This window comes from Procambarus clarkii, chromosome 6, assembly GCF_040958095.1.
Source record: "Procambarus clarkii isolate CNS0578487 chromosome 6, FALCON_Pclarkii_2.0, whole genome shotgun sequence".
Lineage (NCBI taxonomy): Eukaryota > Metazoa > Arthropoda > Malacostraca > Decapoda > Cambaridae > Procambarus > Procambarus clarkii.
This window is the reverse complement of record NC_091155.1, coordinates 31473827-31496306: the sequence shown is the minus strand read 5'-3', so window position 1 is coordinate 31496306 and position 22480 is coordinate 31473827. Positions and strand designations below refer to the sequence as shown.

Here is a 22480-nt window from a genome sequence, read left to right as displayed (position 1 = left end):
ATGAAGTATGGTGAGTGTGAGAGGATGTGTGAAGGGAAGTATAGAGGGTGTGAGAGCACCTTCACGAGGGCCAACAGTGTTGGAGGATGACACACGGACCTCCTCCACTACACGGCCCCAACACTGGGGTGTAGAAGCTGTGGCTGTAGTCAACAGGTGCACACCCGCAAATATACAATATACATATACTTTAACATTATAACTTTGAGACATATAGTGGCAAAACTTATAGTATATACCTTGCATGATGAATGGAAATTAATTAACTAATTATTTTATAGTTATAACTATTTGCACAACCTCAACATGAGAGAGCAATGTAGACAGACAGACACAGACATATACAGAATACTAACCAACACATACGAGCTATTTCCACCACAGTTTTCAAGAATAATTACCACAAGAATGGAAACCTTTATGTTGTTTAATCAAGATCCGTCTGGTGACTGCTGATGCCGCCCGCCCTCTTCGTTACCATAATGGGCATCGACACCCTTATACCACGCCTCCCATTCTGCTGGACACTCCTTGTTAACTTCCCGGCTCCCATTCTGCTGGACACTCCTTGTTAACTTCCCGCCTCCCATTCTGCTGGACACTCCTTGTTAACTTCCCGCCTCCCATTCTGCTGGACACTCCTTGTTACCTTCCCGCCTCCCATTCTGCTGGACACTCCTTGTTAACTTCCCGCCTCCCATTCTGCTGGACACTCCTTGTTAACTTCCTGCCTCCCATTCTGCTGGACACTCCTTGTTAACTTCCCGCCTCCCATTCTGCTGGACACTCCTTGTTAACTTCCTGCCTCCCATTCTGCTGGACACTCCTTGTTAACTTCCTGCCTCCCATTCTGCTGGACACTCCTTGTTAACTTCCCGCCTCCCATTCTGCTGGACACTCCTTGTTAACTTCCTGCCTCCCATTCTGCTGGACACTCCTTGTTAACTTCCCGCCTTCCATTCTGCTGGACATTCCTTGTTAACTTCCCGCCTCCCATTCTGCTGGACACTCCTTGTTAACTTCCCAGTGACATCACAAGTTTTTTTTTTTTTTTTTTTAAGATGAAGGAGAGGCAAAGGTGAAGGGAAGTATAGAAGTGGGAAATACAGTGAGAGGTATGAAAGCAGTCGGGCTGTCCGCCTTGCTGACACGATGTGTGGGTGTTGGCAGCTAAGCTAAGCTGGCTCCCTCTTGTCAGGGAGCTGTGAGTGTGTGAGAGGTTCTTCACATGTGTTTCACCATATATGGATGTCCATAGATGAATACTGTGTAGCATTCATATATACACACTCCGATGCTTCCACACATGTTATTCTGGCTTTGTTTTATTATTATTATTTATCGAGTTGTTCATACACACATTATTATTGTTGTTCATACACACATTATTATTGTTGTTCATACACACATTATTATTGTTGTTCATACACACATTATTATTGTGTTCATACACACATATTATTGTTTATCGAGTTGTTCATATATACACATATATGAACTGTTCATATATATCTCATCTGGGGATTATATACTGTGGGGCGGGGTTTTCATCCAGAGAATCGAGGCTCTTGGGCCACCAGCTGTGGGAGCGGGGCGTCTCATCTTGGAGCAATCTTTCAAACATTGGGTCCTCTAACATTTCGACATCATTTCCAAGCCATCACACCCTGATGGCTTGGTGCTGCAGTCTGATGTTTAGTGGCTGTATGTTCAGGAGTTCGTGGAGCTCCTGGATTGTCTGATCATATGGTAGACGGTGTTTTGCTGCTCTCCTTAGCGCCTTATTTTGTACTGCTTGCAGTTTCTGCATGTTAGTTTTCTTTATGGTGTGTAGTGGTACTGGGGGATACTCTAGATGCGGCCGAACTAGAACCTTATATAGGTGGATCTGAATGTTAGTACTGAGGCTTCGGAATCTTCTCAGTTTTCCTAATGCTGCTTTGGCTTTGTTTAGTCGGTCCCTTACATGAGTTTGTATCCCTGTTCCATTTATCCTAAGTCCCAGTATTCTGCCTACCTCCGCATATTGGATCGGCTGGTTATCAAGGATGATGGGGTCCGGGTTTCTTTTCGCAATGTGTATTATCTGAAACTTTTGTTTGTTGGTGCTGATTTTCCATTGCTTCTCAAAGTTGTTTATGAGTTCAATTGCTGCCTTGGTCTTGTCGGCTAGTAGCGGCTTTGATGGGCCCGGTTGGCATATTATTTGGGTGACATCGTCAACGTATGTGATGTATTCTCAATGTTGGGGTTGGGGTAGGTCAGCTGTATATATGTTGAATAGAGTGGGGGAGAGGCAGCTTCCTTGTGGTACTCCACTTTTTAGTTCTATTACGTCACCCAAGTAGCCGCCGATATTAAGCCTAGCAGTTCTATTGGCTATAAAGCTGCAGAGAGTAGCAGTAAATCTCTCAAGAAGCCCTAGTTCAGATATCTTATATTTTAGGCCTGCGTGCCACACTTTGTCGAAGGCTTTCGGGACGTCCCTAAGCACTATATCAAGGTTCTGGGAGCAAACAATCCGCTGGGCCCTGGGACCCAGACCTGGCCTGGTGTGGTGGTCTCCTGGGACCCAGACCTGGCCTGGTGTGGTGGTCTCCTGGGACCCAGACCTGGCCTGGTGTGGTGGTCTCCTGGGACCCCCTCCTCCCCCCCCCCCCTGGCCGTGTACTTTACCGCCTGCACACTTGACTGCGGCCAATCTGTCCAGTAACCAATTTCATCAAGTCTCTCCAGGAATTAGTTTCGCGCTGGACCGCAACATTTGTGCCCGTTGTTGCTGAGGGGTGGGGGAGGGGAGGGTTGCTGAGGGGGGGGTGAAGTGGGGGTTTGCTGAGGAAGGTGGAGTGGAGGGTTGCAGAGGGGGGTAGAGTGGAGGGTTGCTGAGGAAGGTGGAGTGGAGGGTTGCTGAGGGGGGTGGAGTGGAGGGTTGCTGGGGAAGGTGGAGTGGAGGGTTGCTGAGGGGGGTGGAGTGGAGGGTTGCTGAGGGGGGTGGAGTGGAGGGTTGCTGAGGGAGGTGGAGTGGAGGGTTGCTGAGGGGGGTGGAGTGGAGGGTTGCTGAGGAAGGTGGAGTGGAGGGTTGCTGAGGAAGGTGGAGTAGAGGGTTGCTGAGGGGGGTGGAGTGGAGGGTTGCTGAGGGGGGTGGAGTGGAGGGTTGCTGAGGGGGGGTGGAGTGGAGGGTTGCTGAGGGGGGTGGAGTGGAGGGTTGCTGAGGGGGGTGGGGTGGAGTGGAGGGATGCTGAGGGGGGTGGAGTGGAGTGGAGGGTTGCTGAGGGGAGTGGAGTGAAGTGGAGGGTTGCTGAGGGGAGTGGAGTGGAGTGGAGGGTTGCTGAGGGGAGTGGAGTGGAGGGTTGCTGAGGGGAGTGGAGTGGAGTGGAGGGTTGCTGAGGGGAGTGGAGTGGAGAGGAGGGTTGCTGAGGGGAGAGGAGTGGAGTGGAGGGTTGCTGAGGGGAGTGGAGTGGAGGGTTGCTGAGGGGAGTGGAGTGGAGTGGAGGGTTGCTGAGGGAGGTGGAGTGGAGTGGAGGGTTGCTGAGGGGAGTGGAGTGGAGAGGAGGGTTGCTGAGGGGAGTGGAGTGGAGAGGAGGGTTGCTGAGGGGAGTGGAGTGGAGGGGAGGGTTGCTGAGGGGAGTGGAGTGGAGGGGAGGGTTGCTGAGGGGAGTGGAGTGGAGGGGAGGGTTGCTGAGGGGAGTGGAGTGGAGGGGAGGGTTGCTGAGGGGAGTGGAGTGGAGGGGAGGGTTGCTGTGGGGAGGGGAATGGAGGGGAGGGTTGCTGAGGGGAGGGGAGTGGAGAGGAGGGTTGCTGAGGGGAGGGTTGCTGAGGGGAGGGGAGTGGAGGGGAGGGTTGCTGAGGGGAGGGGAGTGGAGTGGAGGGTTGCTGAGGGGAGGGGAGTGGAGTGGAGGGTTGCTGAGGGGAGGGGAGTGGAGTGGAGGGTTGCTGAGGGGAGGGGAGTGGAGTGGAGGGTTGCTGAGGGGAGGGGAGTGGAGTGGAGGGTTGCTGAGAGGAGGGGAGTGGAGTGGAGGGTTGCTGAGGGGAGGGGAGTGGAGTGGAGGGTTGCTGAGGGGAGGGGAGTGGAGTGGAGGGTTGCTGAGGGGAGGGGAGTGGAGTGGAGGGTTGCTGAGGGGAGGGGAGTGGAGTGGAGGGTTGCTGAGGGGGGGGAGTGGAGTGGAGGGTTGCTGAGGGGGGGGGAGTAGAGTGGAGGGTTGCTGAGGGGAGGGGAGTGGAGTGGAGGGTTGCTGAGGGGAGGGGAGGGGAGTGGAGGGGGGAATCCATTATATCAACTCAGTAACCTGATCAAATACATGCAGGTGTGCTCACCTATCAGTGCCTACCTACATTAGCGTGTACGGGGAATGAGATCCAGCTCCTGGGCCCCGACCAGCCTGGCTGTTGTCCTCTCTCATCAACGCCTCCAACGTCTACTAATGCCCTTCTTGTCCTCTCCCCCACAATTGGCAATGACTGCGTGTCCACCTCGTTGGTTCCTCTCATTATTGGCAGCCTGTTAGGCTTATCGTGTGAACCCCCCCCCTCGCAAAAGGCGAGGCTGCCCGTGCTGTCACCCAGTCAATTTCTGGCCAGACCTAACGGTACTTAACCTGACTCTCCGAGAGAAGCAGGTGTCGTACAATCTGTGTGTTGTCTCGCTTGCACACCTGCGGCCTGCAACACCTGCGGCCTGCAACACCTGCGGCCTGCAACACCTGCGGCCTGTAACACCTGCGGCCTGCAACACCTGCGGCCTGCAACACCTGCGGCCTGCAACACCTGGACCACGCAACACCTGGACCACGCAACACCTGGACCACGCAACACCTGGACCACGCAACACCTGGACCACGCAACACCTGGGCCACGCAACACCTGCGCCACGCAACACCAGCGCCACGCAACACCTGCGCCACGCAACACCACCGCCACGCAACACCTGCGCCACGCGACACCTGCGCCACGCAACACCAGCGCCACGCAACACCTGCGCCACGTGACACCTGGACCACGCAACACCAGCGCCACGCAACACCTGGACCACGCAACACCAGCGCCACGCAACACCAGCGCCACGCAACACCTGCGCCACGCAACACCTGCGCCACGCAACACCTGCGCCACGCGACACCTGGACCACGCAACACCTGCGCCACGTGACACCTGCGCCACGCAACACCAGCGCCACGTGACCACATACGAACGATCCCTAACAACCTAACTAGCCTTTCAACGTCGGTGTCTAGAAAACGTCACTGTTACGATGCTTTCATTTCCACTAATATATTGCCCTTGTAACGGATTGGTCCGTGACAAGTGGTGACCTGTTAGTACAGAAAATATTGTATAGAGGCGCTGTAATACACATTCTCGTAAAGAATGGTTGGTGGTGGTGGTGGTGGTGGTGCAGGTGGTGGTGGTGGTGGTGGTGCAGGTGGTGGTGCAGGTGGTGGTGGTGGTGGTGGTGGTGGTGGTGCAGGTGGTGGTGGTGGTGGTGGTGCAGGTGGTGGTGGTGGTGGTGGTGCAGGTGGTGGTGCAGGTGGTGGTGGTGGTGGTGGTGGTGCAGGTGCAGGTGGTGGTGGTGGTGGTGGTGGTGGTGGTGCAGGTGCAGGTGGTGGTGGTGGTGGTGGTGCAGGTGGTGGTGGTGGTGGTGGTGGTAGGAAAATACAGCATATCTATATATCATGCCAGCATATACGATATATATAAATACCAGCATATCTTTCATGTCACATTTCAGAACTCAGTGAAGTTTGTCATGCACGACCTTACCTTTCTAAAGTGAAGTTTGTCATGCACGACCTTACCTTTCTAAAGTGAAGTTTGTCATGCACGACCTTACCTTTCTAAAGTGAAGTTTGTCATGCACGACCTTACCTTTCTAAAGTGAAGTTTGTCATGCACGACCTTACCTTTCTAAAGTGAAGTTTGTCATGCACGACCTTACCTTTCTAAAGTGAAGTTTGTCATGCACGACCTTACCTTTCTTCAGTGAAGTTTGTCATGCACGACCTTACCTTCTTCAGTGAAGTTTGTCATGCACGACCTCACCTTCTTCAGTGAAGTTTGTCATGCACGACCTTACCTTTCTTCAGTGAAGTTTGTCATGCACGACCTTACCTTCTTCAGTGAAGTTTGTCATGCACGACCTCACCTTCTTCAGTGAAGTTTGTCATGCACGACCTTACCTTCTTCAGTGAAGTTTGTCATGCACGACCTTACCTTTCTTCAGTGAAGTTTGTCATGCACGACCTCACCTTTCTTCAGTGAAGTTTGTCATGCACGACCTTACCTTCTTCAGTGAAGTTTGTCATGCACGACCTTACCTTTCTTCAGTGAAGTTTGTCATGCACGACCTCACCTTTCTTCAGTGAAGTTTGTCAGGCACGACCTTACCTTTCTAAATTTATTTATTTTATTTATTTATGCATATACAAGAATGGACCACGAATGAAATCTATGTTGACATTTGTCACAAAGTCGATCCTCTGAAGTTGTTCCACCATTCTCCAGCTGATTACTGTCTCCACCACTTTGCACAGACCACTTGTCAGTGACACCGGTCAGTAGTGTAGTCCCTCCTTCCTATCCCAATTTGCTAAATATATTAGAACTAGGTTTGCATTTTTTTCAGATTTATGGGAGGTTTGTTGTCTCGAGCATATTATTACAGTTTCTTGATAACAAGTGACATTGTGTAGTGTCTCTCAGGAGCCATGGTAGGATGTGGTCTGGTCCTGCTGGTTGTGTCACACTAAGTGCCTCCAATGTTATCATAGTCCCACAGAGTCATCCATTGTTTCTTCTGGCCGTTCGTCTGGTGGTGGTGGGACTGTGGTAGTGGTGGCTGTGGTGGTGGTGGTGGCTGTGGAGGTGGTGGTGGTAGCAGCTGTGGTGGTGGTGGTGGCTGTGGAGGTGGTGGTGGTAGCAGCTGTGGTGGTGGTGGTGGCTGTGGAGGTGGTAGTGGCTGTGGAGGTGGTGGTGGCTGTGGAGGTGGTGGTGGCTGTGGAGGAGGTGGTGGCTGTGGAGGTGGTGGTGGGTGTGGTGGTGGTGGGACTGTGGTAGTGGTAGCTGTGGAGGTGGTGGTGGCTGTGGAGGTGGTGGTGGGTGTGGTGGTGGTGGTGGCTGTGGAGGTGGTGGTGGGTGTGGAGATGGTGGTGGGTGTGGTGGTGGTGGCTGTGGAGGTGGTGGTGGCTGTGGAGGTGGTGGTGGCTGTGGAGGTGGTGGTGGGTGTGGTGGTGGTGGCTGTGGAGGTGGTGGTGGGTGTGGTGGTGGTGGCTGTGGAGGGGGTGGTGGCTGTGGAGGTGGTGGTGGCTGTGGAGGTGGTGGTGGGTGTGGTGGTGGTGGTGGGTGTGGTGGTGGTGGTGGCTGTGGAGGTGGTGGTGGGTGTGGAGATGGTGGTGGGTGTGGTGGTGGTGGCTGTGGAGGTGGTGGTGGCTGTGGAGGTGGTGGTGGCTGTGGAGGTGGTGGTGGGTGTGGTGGTGGTGGCTGTGGAGGTGGTGGTGGGTGTGGTGGTGGTGGCTGTGGAGGTGGTGGTGGCTGTGGAGGTGGTGGTGGCTGTGGAGGTGGTGGTGGGTGTGGAGATGGTGGTGGGTGTGGTGGTGGTGGTGGCTGTGGAGGTGGTGGTGGGTGTGGAGATGGTGGTGGGTGTGGTGGTGGTGGCTGTGGAGGTGGTGGTGGCTGTGGAGGTGGTGGTGGCTGTGGAGGTGGTGGTGGGTGTGGTGGTGGTGGCTGTGGAGGTGGTGGTGGGTGTGGTGGTGGTGGCTGTGGAGGTGGTGGTGGCTGTGGAGGTGGTGGTGGCTGTGGAGGTGGTGGTGGGTGTGGAGATGGTGGTGGGTGTGGTGGTGGTGGCTGTGGAGGTGGTGGTGGCTGTGGAGGTGGTGGTGGCTGTGGAGGTGGTGGTGGGTGTGGTGGTGGTGGCTGTGGAGGTGGTGGTGGGTGTGGTGGTGGTGGCTGTGGAGGTGGTGGTGGCTGTGGAGGTGGTGGTGGCTGTGGAGGTGGTGGTGGGTGTGGTGGTGGTGGCTGTGGAGGTGGTGGTGGCTGTGGAGGTGGTGGTGGCTGTGGAGGTGGTGGTGGGTGTGGTGGTGGTGGCTGTGGAGGTGGTGGTGGGTGTGGTGGTAGTGGTGGCTGTGGAGGTGGTGGTGGCTGTGGAGGTGGTGGTGGGTGTGGAGATGGTGGTGGGTGTGGTGGTGGTGGTGGGTGTGGTGGTGGTGGTGGGTGTGGAGGTGGTGGTGGGTGTGGAGGTGGTGGTGGGTGTGGAGGTGGTGGTGGGTGTGGAGGTGGTGGTGGGTGTGGTGGTGGTGGCTGTGGAGGTGGTGGTGGGTGTGGAGGTGGTGGTGGTGGGTGTGGAGGTGGTGGTGGTGGGTGTGGAGGTGGTGGTGGTGGAGACGAAGTTAGCCCAATTGGAGTAAGAGAGGGACCCGTCTGGGCCGTGTTCTTATCTGGATGATTTGCAGGATGTGTCCAACAGGAGGCTGCCAGCCCTAACATTACACCTCCCTAGGGGCGCCCGACACCCGCCCTTATCTCCAACACTCGCCGCCGCCGCCCCATATCCCACAGGTCACCCACAACGCTCCTCCAACCACACCAAAGGTCACCGGAGAGGGGAGTGAGGGGAGATAAGGTCACGGGAGGTAGCAGTGAGGGGAAGCAGTAGTTAGTGAAGTGGTTGAGGCGGGTGAGCCACACACACACACGGGCCGCTGGGATATACACCAGACACAACCACACAGATAGGCCTATAACAGTGACCAGACTAAGGCTGGGACACACCAGCCTACCAGGACACACCTACGAATACAAGACATTAGTTGATACTGTCCCACTCTCACAGTCGGGGAGTGCATGCTGTTTGACTGAGTGCTTCAGACAGTCAGCAGTTACCACCACACACACACGTGCACTAACACCACATTACATACTAAACACTAAACATCTCCACTCCACGAATAAACGGCGCAGCATTTGAACAAAAGATGTAATTGACGTATCTCTGAACTTTACCAACCAAAGACAATGTAAACAATTGTAACATATGTGATTACCATCACATTGGTCTACCACCACCACTGCCACCCACACCACCACTGCCACCCACACCACCACTGCCACCCACACCACCACTGCCACCCACACCACCACCACCACTGCCACCCACACCACCACTGCCACCCACACCACCACTGCCACCCACACCACCACCACCACTGCCACCCACACCACCACTGCCACCCACACCACCACTGCCACCCACACCACCACTGCCACCCACACCACCACCACCACCCACACCACCACTGCCACCCACACCACCACTGCCACCCACACCACCACTGCCACCCACACCACCACTGCCACCCACACCACCACCACCACCCACACCACCACTGCCACCCACACCACCACTGCCACCCACACCACCACCACCACCCACACCACCACTGCCACCCACACCACCACTGCCACCCACACCACCACTGCCACCCACACCACCACTGCCACCCACACCACCACTGCCACCCACACCACCACTGCCACCCACACCACCACCACCACCCACACCACCACTGCCACCCACACCACCACTGCCACCCACACCACCACTGCCACCCACACCACCACTGCCACCCACACCACCACTGCCACCCACACCACCACTGCCACCCACACCACCACCACCACCCACACCACCACTGCCACCCACACCACCACTGCCACCCACACCACCACCACCCACACCACCACTGCCACCCACACCACCACTGCCACCCACACCACCACTGCCACCCACACCACCACTGCCACCCACACCACCACTGCCACCCACACCACCACCACCACCCACACCACCACTGCCACCCACACCACCACTGCCACCCACACCACCACCACCACCCACACCACCACTGCCACCCACACCACCACTGCCACCCACACCACCACCACCACCCACACCACCACTGCCACCCACACCACCACTGCCACCCACACCACCACCACCCACACCACCACTGCCACCCACACCACCACCACCACCCACACCACCACTGCCACCCACACCACCACTGCCACCCACACCACCACTGCCACCCACACCACCACTGCCACCCACACCACCACCACCCACACCACCACTGCCACCCACACCACCACCACCACCCACACCACCACTGCCACCCACACCACCACTGCCACCCACACCACCACTGCCACCCACACCACCACTGCCACCCACACCACCATTGCCACCCACACCACCACCCACACCACCACCCACACCACCACTGCCACCTACACCACCACCACCACCCACACCACCACTGCCACCCACACCACCACTGCCACCCACACCACCACTGCCACCCACACCACCACTGCCACCCACACCACCACTGCCACCCACACCACCACCACCACCCACACCACCACTGCCACCCACACCACCACTGCCACCCACACCACCACCACCACCCACACCACCACTGCCACCCACACCACCACTGCCACCCACACCACCACCACCACCCACACCACCACTGCCACCCACACCACCACTGCCACCCACACCACCACCACCCACACCACCACTGCCACCCACACCACCACCACCACCCACACCACCACTGCCACCCACACCACCACTGCCACCCACACCACCACTGCCACCCACACCACCACTGCCACCCACACCACCACCACCACCCACACCACCACTGCCACCCACACCACCACTGCCACCCACACCACCACCACCACCCACACCACCACTGCCACCCACACCACCACTGCCACCCACACCACCACCACCACCCACACCACCACTGCCACCCACACCACCACTGCCACCCACACCACCACCACCCACACCACCACTGCCACCCACACCACCACCACCACCCACACCACCACTGCCACCCACACCACCACTGCCACCCACACCACCACTGCCACCCACACCACCACTGCCACCCACACCACCACCACCCACACCACCACTGCCACCCACACCACCACCACCACCCACACCACCACTGCCACCCACACCACCACTGCCACCCACACCACCACTGCCACCCACACCACCACTGCCACCCACACCACCACCACCCACACCACCACTGCCACCCACACCACCACCACCACCCACACCACCACTGCCACCCACACCACCACTGCCACCCACACCACCACTGCCACCCACACCACCACTGCCACCCACACCACCACTGCCACCCACACCACCACTGCCACCCACACCACCACCCACACCACCACCCACACCACCACTGCCACCTACACCACCACCACCACCCACACCACCACTGCCACCCACACCACCACTGCCACCCACACCACCACTGCCACCCACACCACCACTGCCACCCACACCACCACTGAGACCCACACCACCACCACCCACACCACCACTGCCACCCACACCACCACCACCACCCACACCACCACTGCCACCCACACCACCACTGCCACCCACACCACCACTGCCACCCACACCACCACTGCCACCCACACCACCACTGCCACCCACACCACCACCACCACCCACACCACCACTGCCACCCACACCACCACTGCCACCCACACCACCACTGCCACCCACACCACCACTGCCACCCACACCACCACTGCCACCCACACCACCACTGCCACCCACACCACCACCCACACCACCACCCACACCACCACTGCCACCCACACCACCACCACCACCCACACCACCACTGCCACCCACACCACCACTGCCACCCACACCACCACTGCCACCCACACCACCACCCACACCACCACCCACACCACCACCCACACCACCACTGCCACCCACACCACCACTGCCACCCACACCACCACTGCCACCCACATCACCACTGCCACCCACACCACCACCACCCACACCACCACTGCCACCCACACCACCACCACCACCCACATGAAGACATAATAAGAGACACAACAACAATATACACAATTCTCAGTGTAATAGACAAAGCCAATAAAGAGACATGTTTACTACGAGGCATGATAAAGGCAGGGACCAAGAACTGGAGCTCGAGGCACAGGTTATCCACTCTGAGGCTTTTAACGTAAGGAAATTGGACAAGTGGAAATGGACCAGAAACTGTATTTCCTAAGTGACAACTATTAAGAGGGGGCTCGAGAGCTAGGTCTCGACCCCCGGACAGAGAGGGGCGTGTGAGGGTGGTGGTGGAGGGGCGGGACAGTGGTGACCCTGTGCCACGACACTCCAGGCACCATAACAACATATTTTAGTGCCACCTCGGTGCCTGGCTCCGTCTCTGGCTTCCATTGCTTCTTAATACCAGGCTCTCTCACCCCCCCCCCTGCCCCGCCCCCACCACAGGAGAGGACCCGGCCACCCGCCTCTTGACGGGTGATCTATGGTCTCCCGCTGGCCACGGACGTGTGTGTGTATGTGTGTGTGTGTGTGTGTGTGTGTGTGTGTGTGTGTGTGTGTGTGTGTGTGTGTGTGTGTGTGTGTGTGTGTGTGTGTGTGTGTGTGTGTGTGTGTGTGTTTTCACCTAGTTGTGCTTGTGGGGGTTGAGTATTGGTCTTTGGTCCCGCCTCTCAACTGTCAATCAACTGGTGTACAGGTTCCTGAGCCTACTGGGCTCTATCATATCTACACTTAACTGTGTATGGAGTCAGCCTCCACCACATCACTGCCTAATACATTCCACCTGTTACTAACTACTGACACTGAAAAAATTCTTTCTAACGTCCCTGTGGCTCATTTGGACACTCAGCTTCTACCTGTGTCCCCGTGTGCGTGTTCCTCCCGTGTTAAAGTATCGGAGGTTTAATTCCTGAAGCCTTTCCTCGTAACTCACACCTCGACCCTCCTGGCACACAGAGCTTCTCAACCTTCGGCAACATCGTCCTGTGTGTGTGATTAAATCATCCCCTTGTTGTGGTAGTACTGGTCGTGACCACGAGGACCATAGTGTATATATACTCACATACAACGAAATTAGAAAATAGAAATCTGAACTATTGAGTTGGACAAAGTGGGAAAACAATATTTTCTTGTGTTGCTTTGACAAACTAACCTCACCTCCCTAGGCCTAATACACGATATTTAACGCCTAATATAGTACATATGTGTACTGTACAAGGCCTAGGAATATTTAAATTTGCATTTTAGCTTCATTTATTTAAAAAGAATTCCTTACTAGTCAGTATACTACTATGTAAAAGCTAAGTACATACGAATTCTTGACTATTGACGATCGTCACAATAGGTACTATCTAAACAGGAAGATGGGATGGATTAAACATAAACCACCCACTAGGGCCGCATATTCCAGGAGTGGTCTGACATACGTGATACACAAGGTCCTCAGCTATTCCATGGACAGACTTATAAAGGCAGTTCTTATGTTTGTCATCCTGACATATCCTGTTCATTATAGGCAGGAAACACCTTCACTCTTCACGATTATTGAAGGATGAAAACATAAAGCCGGAAGCCTGCTGTAACCATCATAATACAGAGAGCCGGAAGCCTGCTGTAACCATCTTAATACAGAGAGCCGGAAGCCTGCTGTAACCATCTTAATACAGAGCCGGAAGCCTGCTGTAACCATCTTAATACAGAGCCGGAAGCCTGCTGTAACCATCTTAATACAGAGCCGGAAGTCTGCTGTAACCATCTTAATACAGAGAGCCGGAAGCCTGCTGTAATCATCTTAATACAGAGCCGGAAGCCTGCTGTAACCATCTTAATACAGAGCCGGAAGCCTGCTGTAACCATCTTAATACAGAGAGCCGGAAGCCTGCTGTAACCATCTTAATACAGAGCCGGAAGCCTGCTGTAACCATCTTAATACAGAGAGCCGGAAGCCTGCTGTAACCATCTTAATACAGAGAGCCGGAAGCCTGCTGTAACCATCTTAATACAGAGAGCCGGAATCCTGCTGTAACCATCTTAATACAGAGCCGGAAGCCTGCTGTAACCATCTTAATACAGAGAGCCGGAAGCCTGCTGTAACCATCTTAATACAGAGAGCCGGAAGCCTGCTGTAACCATCTTAATACAGAGAGCCGGAAGCCTGCTGTAACCATCTTAATACAGAGAGCCGGAAGCCTGCTGTAACCATCTTAATACAGAGAGCCGGAATCCTGCTGTAACACGAGAGTGCCGCTGGTGGGGGCCAGAGTGCCGCTGGTGGGGGCCAGAGTGCCGCTGGTGGGGGCCAGAGTGCCGCTGGTGGGGGCCAGAGTGCCGCTGGTGAGGGGCCAGAGTGCCGCTGGTGAGGGCCAGAGTGCCGCTGGTGAGGGGCCAGAGTGCCGCTGGTGAGGGCCAGAGTGCCGCTGGTGAGGGCCAGAGTGCCGCTGGTGGGGGCCAGAGTGCCGCTGGTGAGGGCCAGAGTGCCGCTGGTGAGTGCCAGAGTGCCGCTGGTGAGGGGCCAGAGTGCCGCTGGTGAGGGCCAGAGTGCCGCTGGTGAGGGCCAGAGTGCCGCTGGTGGGGGCCAGAGTGCCGCTGGTGAGGGGCCAGAGTGCCGCTGGTGGGGGCCAGAGTGCCGCTGGTGAGGGGCCAGAGTGCCGCTGGTGAGGGGCCAGAGTGCCGCTGGTGAGTGCCAGAGTGCCGCTGGTGAGGGGCCAGAGTGCCGCTGGTGAGTGCCAGAGTGCCGCTGGTGAGGGCCAGAGTGCCGCTGGTGAGGGCCAGAGTGCCGCTGGTGAGGGGCCAGAGTGCCGCTGGTAAGGGGCCAGAGTGCCGCTGGTGAGGGGCCAGAGTGCCGCTGGTGAGGGGCCAGAGTGCCGCTGGTGAGGGGCTAGAGTGCCGCTGGTGAGGGCCAGAGTGCCGCTGGTGAGGGGCCAGAGTGCCGCTGGTAAGGGGCCAGAGTGCCGCTGGTGAGGGGCCAGAGTGCCGCTGGTGAGGGGCCAGAGTGCCGCTGGTGAGTGCCAGAGTGCCGCTGGTGAGTGCCAGAGTGCCGCTGGTGAGTGCCAGAGTGCCGCTGGTGAGGGACCAGAGTGCCGTTGGTGAGGGACCAGAGTGCACATGTCTCCTGATGTAGAGTCTGGCCAGAAGTCCTCCCTCAGGTGAGAGAAGACGGGTGAGGGGAGGACAAAGTGAGGGGAAATGAGGAGAATGAACAAGGGGACTAAGAAGAGGAGAGAGAGGGACAGGGAGTGAGGAGACAGTGAGGGAGGGAGCAACGAAGAAAAGGTAAGGAAGGGGAAATATTAACGGAGGTGGTAGAGAACATAAGGGTAGAGTGAGGGGAAAGGGGTTGAGAGAAAGGGGGAGAGGGAGAACGAGGGGGAGATAAAGCGAGCTAAGTAACACTTGAGTTGAGGTCCTGCTTGACCTCAACACGCCGACTGGTCCTCGACGTCTGTTTCTTGCAATCTTTCGAGTGTTGGATATGTGGCTCCTTGTTCCATGCTCCTTATGTGGATATGTGGCTCCTTGTTCCATGCTCCTTATGTGGCTCCTTGTTCCATGTTCCTTATGTGGCTCCTTGTTCCATGTTCCTTATGTGGCTCCTTGTTCCATGTTCCTTATGTGGATATGTGGCTCCTTGTTCCATGTTCCTTATGTGGATATGTGGCTCCTTGTTCCATGCTCCTTATGTGGCTCCTTGTTCCATGTTCCTTATGTGGCTCCTTGTTCCATGTTCCTTATGTGGCTCCTTGTTCCATGTTCCTTATGTGGATATGTGGCTCCTTGTTCCATGCTCCTTATGTGGCTCCTTGTTCCATGTTCCTTATGTGGCTCCTTGTTCCATGTTCCTTATGTGGCTCCTTGTTCCATGTTCCTTATGTGGATATGTGGCTCCTTGTTCCATGTTCCTTATGTGGCTCCTTGTTCCATGCTCCTTATGTGGCTCCTTGTTCCATGTTCCTTATGTGAATATGTGGCTCCTTGTTCCATGCTCCTTATGTGGCTCCTTGTTCCATGTTCCTTATGTGGATATGTGGTTTTTGTTCCATGTTCCTTATGTGGCTCCTTGTTCCATGCTCCTTATGTGGCTCCTTGTTCCATGTTCCTTATGTGGATATGTGGTTTTTGTTCCATGCTCCTTATGTGGCTCCTTGTTCCATGTTCCACATGTGGATAAGTGACTCATTGTTCCATGTTCCACATGTGGATAAGTGACTCATTGTTCCATGTTCCGCATGTGGATAAGTGACTCCTTGTTCCATGTTCCACATGTGGATAAGTGACTCATTGTTCCATGTTCCGCATGTGGATAAGTGACTCATTGTTCCATGTACCGCATGTGGATAAGTGACTCCTGGTTCCATGTTCCACATGTGGATAAGAGATACTCCTCATAATGAGCTGTACAACAACAAATCTAAACCCATAACTCTGAACAACATCAAACAATTAGTTATCACAGTCGCTCTTGCAAGAGAAGTTTTCAAGAGCCTGAAGAGGAGACATTAGATCACAGGATCACTCCTCCTGTGGCTTCTATGGGACACAGGTACACCGTGGACACCCCTCCAGAGACGTTTGTTGCCCAAACGCTTCAGGAGACGGTTTCAGCATTTCTTGAAGCTATAATGAGACAATATACAAGGCTCCTAGCAATTGAAGACTCGCCAAGTGTAGGTTCATGTGCAGGGCCCGGGAGCTGCAGCCCAGCCGCAGCAAGCACATGTAGGTAAGAACATGCACATTTATACATGTGAAAGTGTATTAGTTAATACTGTGGTACTTAACGGTAAAACAGACACACACTCAGTCAACAGAGTCAACAGGGACAACGGGATCAGCTGCAGACGTAACAGGAACACTAACAGTAAGGAACAGCAGGAGGAACAGCACAGTACCCTGGGACCTTGGGGATAGAACCAGGACCAGCAGCACGGTACCCTGGGACCTTGGGGATAGAACCAGGACCAGCACAGTACCCTGGGACCTTGGGGATAAATGGGAAACATACGTTAACAGCAGTAAACCCGAGTGGACCTCCACAGCCCGAGTGGACCTCCACAGCCCGAGTGGACCTCCACAGCCCGAGTGGACCACCACAGCCCGAGTGGACCTCTACAGCCCGAGTGGACCTCCACTGCCCGAGTGGACCACCACAGCCCGAGTGCACCTCCACAGCCCGAGTGCACCTCCACAGCCCGAGTGGACCACCACAGCCCGAGTGCACCTCCACAGCCCGAGTGGACCACCACAGCCCGAGTGCACCACCACAGCCCGAGTGCACCACCACAGCCCGAGTGCACCACCACAGCCCGAGTGGACCTCCACAGCCCGAGTGGACCTCCACAGCCCGAGTGCACCACCACAGCCCGAGTGGACCTCCACAGCCCGAGTGCACCACCACAGCCCGAGTGCACCTCCACAGCCCGAGTGCACCTCCACAGCAGGGCCCCATGTTTACAAAGCGGTGGGCCGAGCACCCAACATGATGTGAGTGACGGGCAATACAAGGTCCACCTTAAGGGTGAAGGCTGTGTGACGCGCTCAAGTGAGTGTCAGGTGAGGGAGAGTAGACCTTGCACTCCACTCCCCTCACTCCTCACAGGTGTCACTCACCCCTCACAAGTGTCACTCACACCTCACTAGGCATACCACCGCTCTCAGTCTCGCCACCTGCTTACTAAAAATAAGACTGAAAAATAAGGCAGATTAAAAATATATTTCTCGGGGGGGGGGGGGGCTGGGTCTTAGGGCTATTAATCTCTGAAGGGTTATTAAGATCACAGTAGCGTACTGACCAGCCAGTGAGAAGACTTCAGTATGGACTAGGACAAAGGTGAACTTACAGTGTGTACTCACAGAGGAATGGGGTATACTTCTCTGTGAATGTGTCACTATACGCTGGGAAATAACTTAGAGCCACAGATATAATCAACATGAATTACGGTGATGAATCACCGTAGTGTGACTGTGTTCATTTTGTCACTGTTGATATTACTGTGATGTTCCACTTATCTTCATTGCCTTTGTACATAACAAATAAGTAAATATAACGATAGTCGTAAATTTCTGAAACGTACGTGTGTGTGTGTGTGTGTGTGTGTGTGTGTGTGTGTATGTGTGTGTGTGTGTGTGTGTGTGTGTGTGTGTGTGTGTGTGTGTGTGTGTGTGTGTGTGTGTATGTGTGTGTGTGTGTGTGTGTGTGTGTGTGTGTGTATGTGTGTGTGTGTGTGTGTGTGTGTGTGTGTGTGTGTGTGTGTGTGTGTGTGTGTGTGTGTGTATGTGTGTGTGTGTGTGTGTGTGTGTGTGTGTGTGTGTGTGTGTGTGTGTGTGTGTGTGTGTGTGTGTGTGTGTGTGTGTGTGTGTGTGTGTGTGTGTGTGTGTGTGTGTGTGTGTGTGTGTACTCACCTATTAGTACTCACCTATTTGTGCTTGCAGCGGTTGAGCTCTGGCTCTTTGGTCCCGCCTCTCAACCATCAATCAGCTGGTGTACAGATTCCTGAGCCTACTGGGCTCTATCATATCTACCTTTAAAACTGTGTATGGAGTCAGCCTCCACCACATCACTGCCTAATGCATTCCATCCGTTAACTACTCTGACACTGAAAAAGGTCCCTGTGGCTCATTTGGGTACTCAGTTTCCACCTGTGTCCCCTTGTTCGCGTACCACTTGTGTTAAACAGTTTATCTTTATCTACCCTGTCAATTCCTCTGGGAATTTTGTAGGTAGTGATCATGTCACCCCTTACTCTTCTGTCTTCTAGTGTCGTGAGGTGCATTTCTCGCAGCCTTTCTTCGTAACTCATGCCTCTTAGTTCTGGGACTAGCCTAGTGGCATATCTCTGAACTTTTTCAAGCTTCGCCTTGTGCTTGACAAGGTACGGGCTCCATGCTAGGGCTGCATACTCCAGGATTGGTCTTACATATGTGGTATACAAGGTTCTGAATGATTCCTTACACAGGTTCCTGAAGGCAGTTTTGATGTTAGCCAGCCTCGCATACGCCGCAGATGTTATTCTTTTGATGTGGGCTTCAGGAGATAGGGTTGGTGTGATATCAACTCCTAGATGCTTATCTCTGTCCGTTTCATAAAGTACTTCATCTTCCATTCTATATCCTGTGTCTGGCCTCCTGTTTCCACTGCCTAGTTTCATTACCTTACATTTACTCGGGTTGAACTTTAGTAGCCATTTGTTGGACCATTCATGCAGTCTGTCTAGGTCATCTTGTAGCCTCATACTATCATCCTCTGTCTTAATCCTCCTCATAATTTTTGCATCATCAGCAAACAATGAGAGGAACGATTCTATACCATCTGGGAGATCATTTACATATATAAGGAACAGTATAGGTCCAAGGACTGAACCCTGCGGGACCCCACTGGTGACGTCACGCCAATCTGAGACCTCACCCCTCACAGTGACTCGCTGTCTTCTGTTACTTAGGTACTCCCTTATCCAATGGAGTACCTTCCCTTTCACTCCTGCCTGCATCTCCAGCTTTCGCACTAGCCTCTGATGTGGCACTGTGTCAAAGGCTTTCTGACAATCCAAAAATATGCAGTCTACCCACCCCTCTCTTGCTTGATTCTTGTTGCCTGGTCGTAGAATTTAGTTAATCCTGTGCGGGCTCCATGCGTATGCGTTCGTGTGTGTGCGTGCGTGTGTATTTGCGTGTGCGTACGTGTGTGAATTTGCGTGTGCGTGCGTGTGTGTGCGCGCGTGTGCGTGCGTGCTGTCTACAGACTTGCGATAATATATAAGAAATAGCTTATTATTATTATTATTATAAAAAATAATTCAATAATGCAAAAAAAAAAAAAAACATTTTAATTACAATATATAAATTATATTTCAACAATGAACACAACATAAACAAAGTTTTTTTCATATAATGACACTTCAGTAATTAGCCAAACGACGTTTCACCTCCAAAAAGTCATTACTGTTTCAATTCGCTTCAGTAATAAGCCAAATCTATTATTTAAAAAACACCAAAACAATGAGATCATTAACAAGCGAGGATCAGTACTCCCTGGAAACACAAACCAAAACTGTCTCTATTTTCCGCTTGTTACAACTTATAATAAAGTTGTTACATCTTGGCTTAACGTGTTTATGACGTATTAGAACGTTGTTACAATTTGCTATATTGGTTGTTATAACTGGTTAGGTGGTGTTAAAACTTGTTCGAACGTTGTACCAACGTCGTAGTTTCGGTGTGTGTTTGGCGGGTTGTAAATTGCTAAAAAAAAAATACAATTTCTTCTAAGCTTATTACTTTTGTTACAAACTTTGTCCAATGACATTTTCAGTCGACAGAAAACTCGCTGAGAATATTGCAAACCTAAACCTGAAAAAAATAAACTTTTTAAATAAACCAATTTTTTTTCCAAAAATTTTAAAACTCCGCATTAAATAAATCTCTCAGATAAATGGCTCCTTACTACATTAAGCTTGATAATTTTTGAGTATAAATTCAAAATAATTTGAAATGAGATAAGGTTTTTACTAATAATATTTAGTACGGAACTGCTGCAGCTTTCTGTATATTTCAAATGTTTAATAGAAATATTTAACTTTCACTTAAAATATTTGTCAAAAAAATATATTTATAACTGTTTATATACAAAAAAATAAAATCCAGTGATGTGGACGTTTGCCATTTATTTTTTTTTTTAATTTTGCCCCGAGGGGGGAGTTTATTGGGCAGCGTCACTCATCTTGTGAGTGGACACACCGCCATAGTGACAGTATTGGGCAGCGTCACTCATCTTGTGAGTGGACACACCGCCATAGTGACAGTATTGGGCAGCGCCACTCATCTTGTGAGTGGACACACCGCCATAGTGACAGTATTGGGCAGCGGCACTCATCCTGTGAGTGGACACACCGCCATAGTGACAGTATTGGGCAGAGGCACTCATCCTGTAAGTGGACACACCGCCATAGTGACAGTATTGGGCAGAGGCACTCATCCTGTAAGTGGACACACCGCCATAGTGACAGTATTGGGCAGAGGCACTCATCTTGTGAGTGGACACACCGCCATGGTGACAGTATTGGGCAGCGTCACTCATCTTGTGAGTGGACACACCGCCATAGTGACAGTATTGGGCAGCGTCACTCATCTTGTGAGTGGACACGCCGCCATAGTGACAGTATTGGGCAGCGGCACTCATCCTGTGAGTGGACACACCGCCATAGTGACAGTATTGGGCAGCGGCACTCATCCTGTGAGTGGACACACCGCCATAGTGACAGTATTGGGCAGCGGCACTCATCTTGTGAGTGGACACACCGCCATAGTGACAGTATTGGGCAGCGGCACTCATCTTGTGAGTGGACACACCGCCATAGTGACAGTATTGGGCAGCGGCACTCATCTTGTGAGTGGACACACCGCCATGGTGACAGTATTGGGCAGCGTCACTCATCTTGTGAGTGGACACACCGCCATAGTGACAGTATTGGGCAGCGGCACTCATCCTGTGAGTGGACACACCGCCATAGTGACAGTATTGGGCAGCGCCACTCATCCTGTGAGTGGACACACCGCCATAGTGACAGTATTGGGCAGAGGCACTCATCCTGTGAGTGGACACACCGCCATAGTGACAGTATTGGGCAGCGGCACTCATCTTGTGAGTGGACACACCGCCATGGTAACAGTATTGGGCAGCGTCACTCATCTTGTGAGTGGACACACCGCCATAGTGACAGTATTGGGCAGCGTCACTCATCTTGTGAGTGGACACACCGCCATAGTGACAGTATTGGGCAGCGGCACTCATCCTGTGAGTGGACACACCGCCATAGTGACAGTATTGGGCAGCGCCACTCATCCTGTGAGTGGACACACCGCCATAGTGATAGTATTGGGCAGAGGCACTCATCCTGTAAGTGGACATACCGCCATAGCAGCATGTACAACACTCCCCAATAGGAAGAAAACCCGCTGGGTTGATCATCCTGTCACTTGTACCCAGACACAGCTGGGACTTGCTTAACTGTCTCAAGTGAACAGCTCCTCAAACAAGAAGATTAACATCTACTCTGGGACCTCTACTTGTCCCTTGCTAAATCAGAGCTTTTGTTACCTATCTACCGCTTCTGCATTGTTTGTAGATGACTCTATTTATGAGTGTTCCTGTGTTTACATGTTGCGGCTCTATAGATGAATGTTCTTTAGACGGCTCTGTAGCTATTGTGGGGAATTTAAGGTAGTTTGGTGTTAACTGGGAGATGATACACGCACCCACTTGTGGACCGAACGACTGCGCTCACCTCGTCAGGAAATGGTAACACACACACACACACACACACACACACACACACACACACACACACACACACACACACACACACACACACACACACACACACACACACACACCAGCTGTCGTCAGCATGGTGTACACATTTGATCAGCCGAGTGTGACCACATTCACTGCATACTTCCACATGAGCTGTAGTGAGCTAGTTGCCTCAACTAACTCCTTTGTCAAGGTACATCAAGACACCACCACTCGCTTCTATGATCAATGTGGTCTGGCCTGGGGCCGCACCACGA

At 53.5% G+C, this 22480-nt stretch overlaps 1 protein-coding gene across 1 annotated transcript in view; it reads right to left on the bottom strand.

Annotated features, from left to right (window-relative positions):
* Positions 1 to 22480, bottom strand: part of LOC123753739 (cell surface glycoprotein 1-like) — a 42666-nt gene that overhangs the window by 17175 nt on the left and 3011 nt on the right. The window lies entirely within an intron of this gene.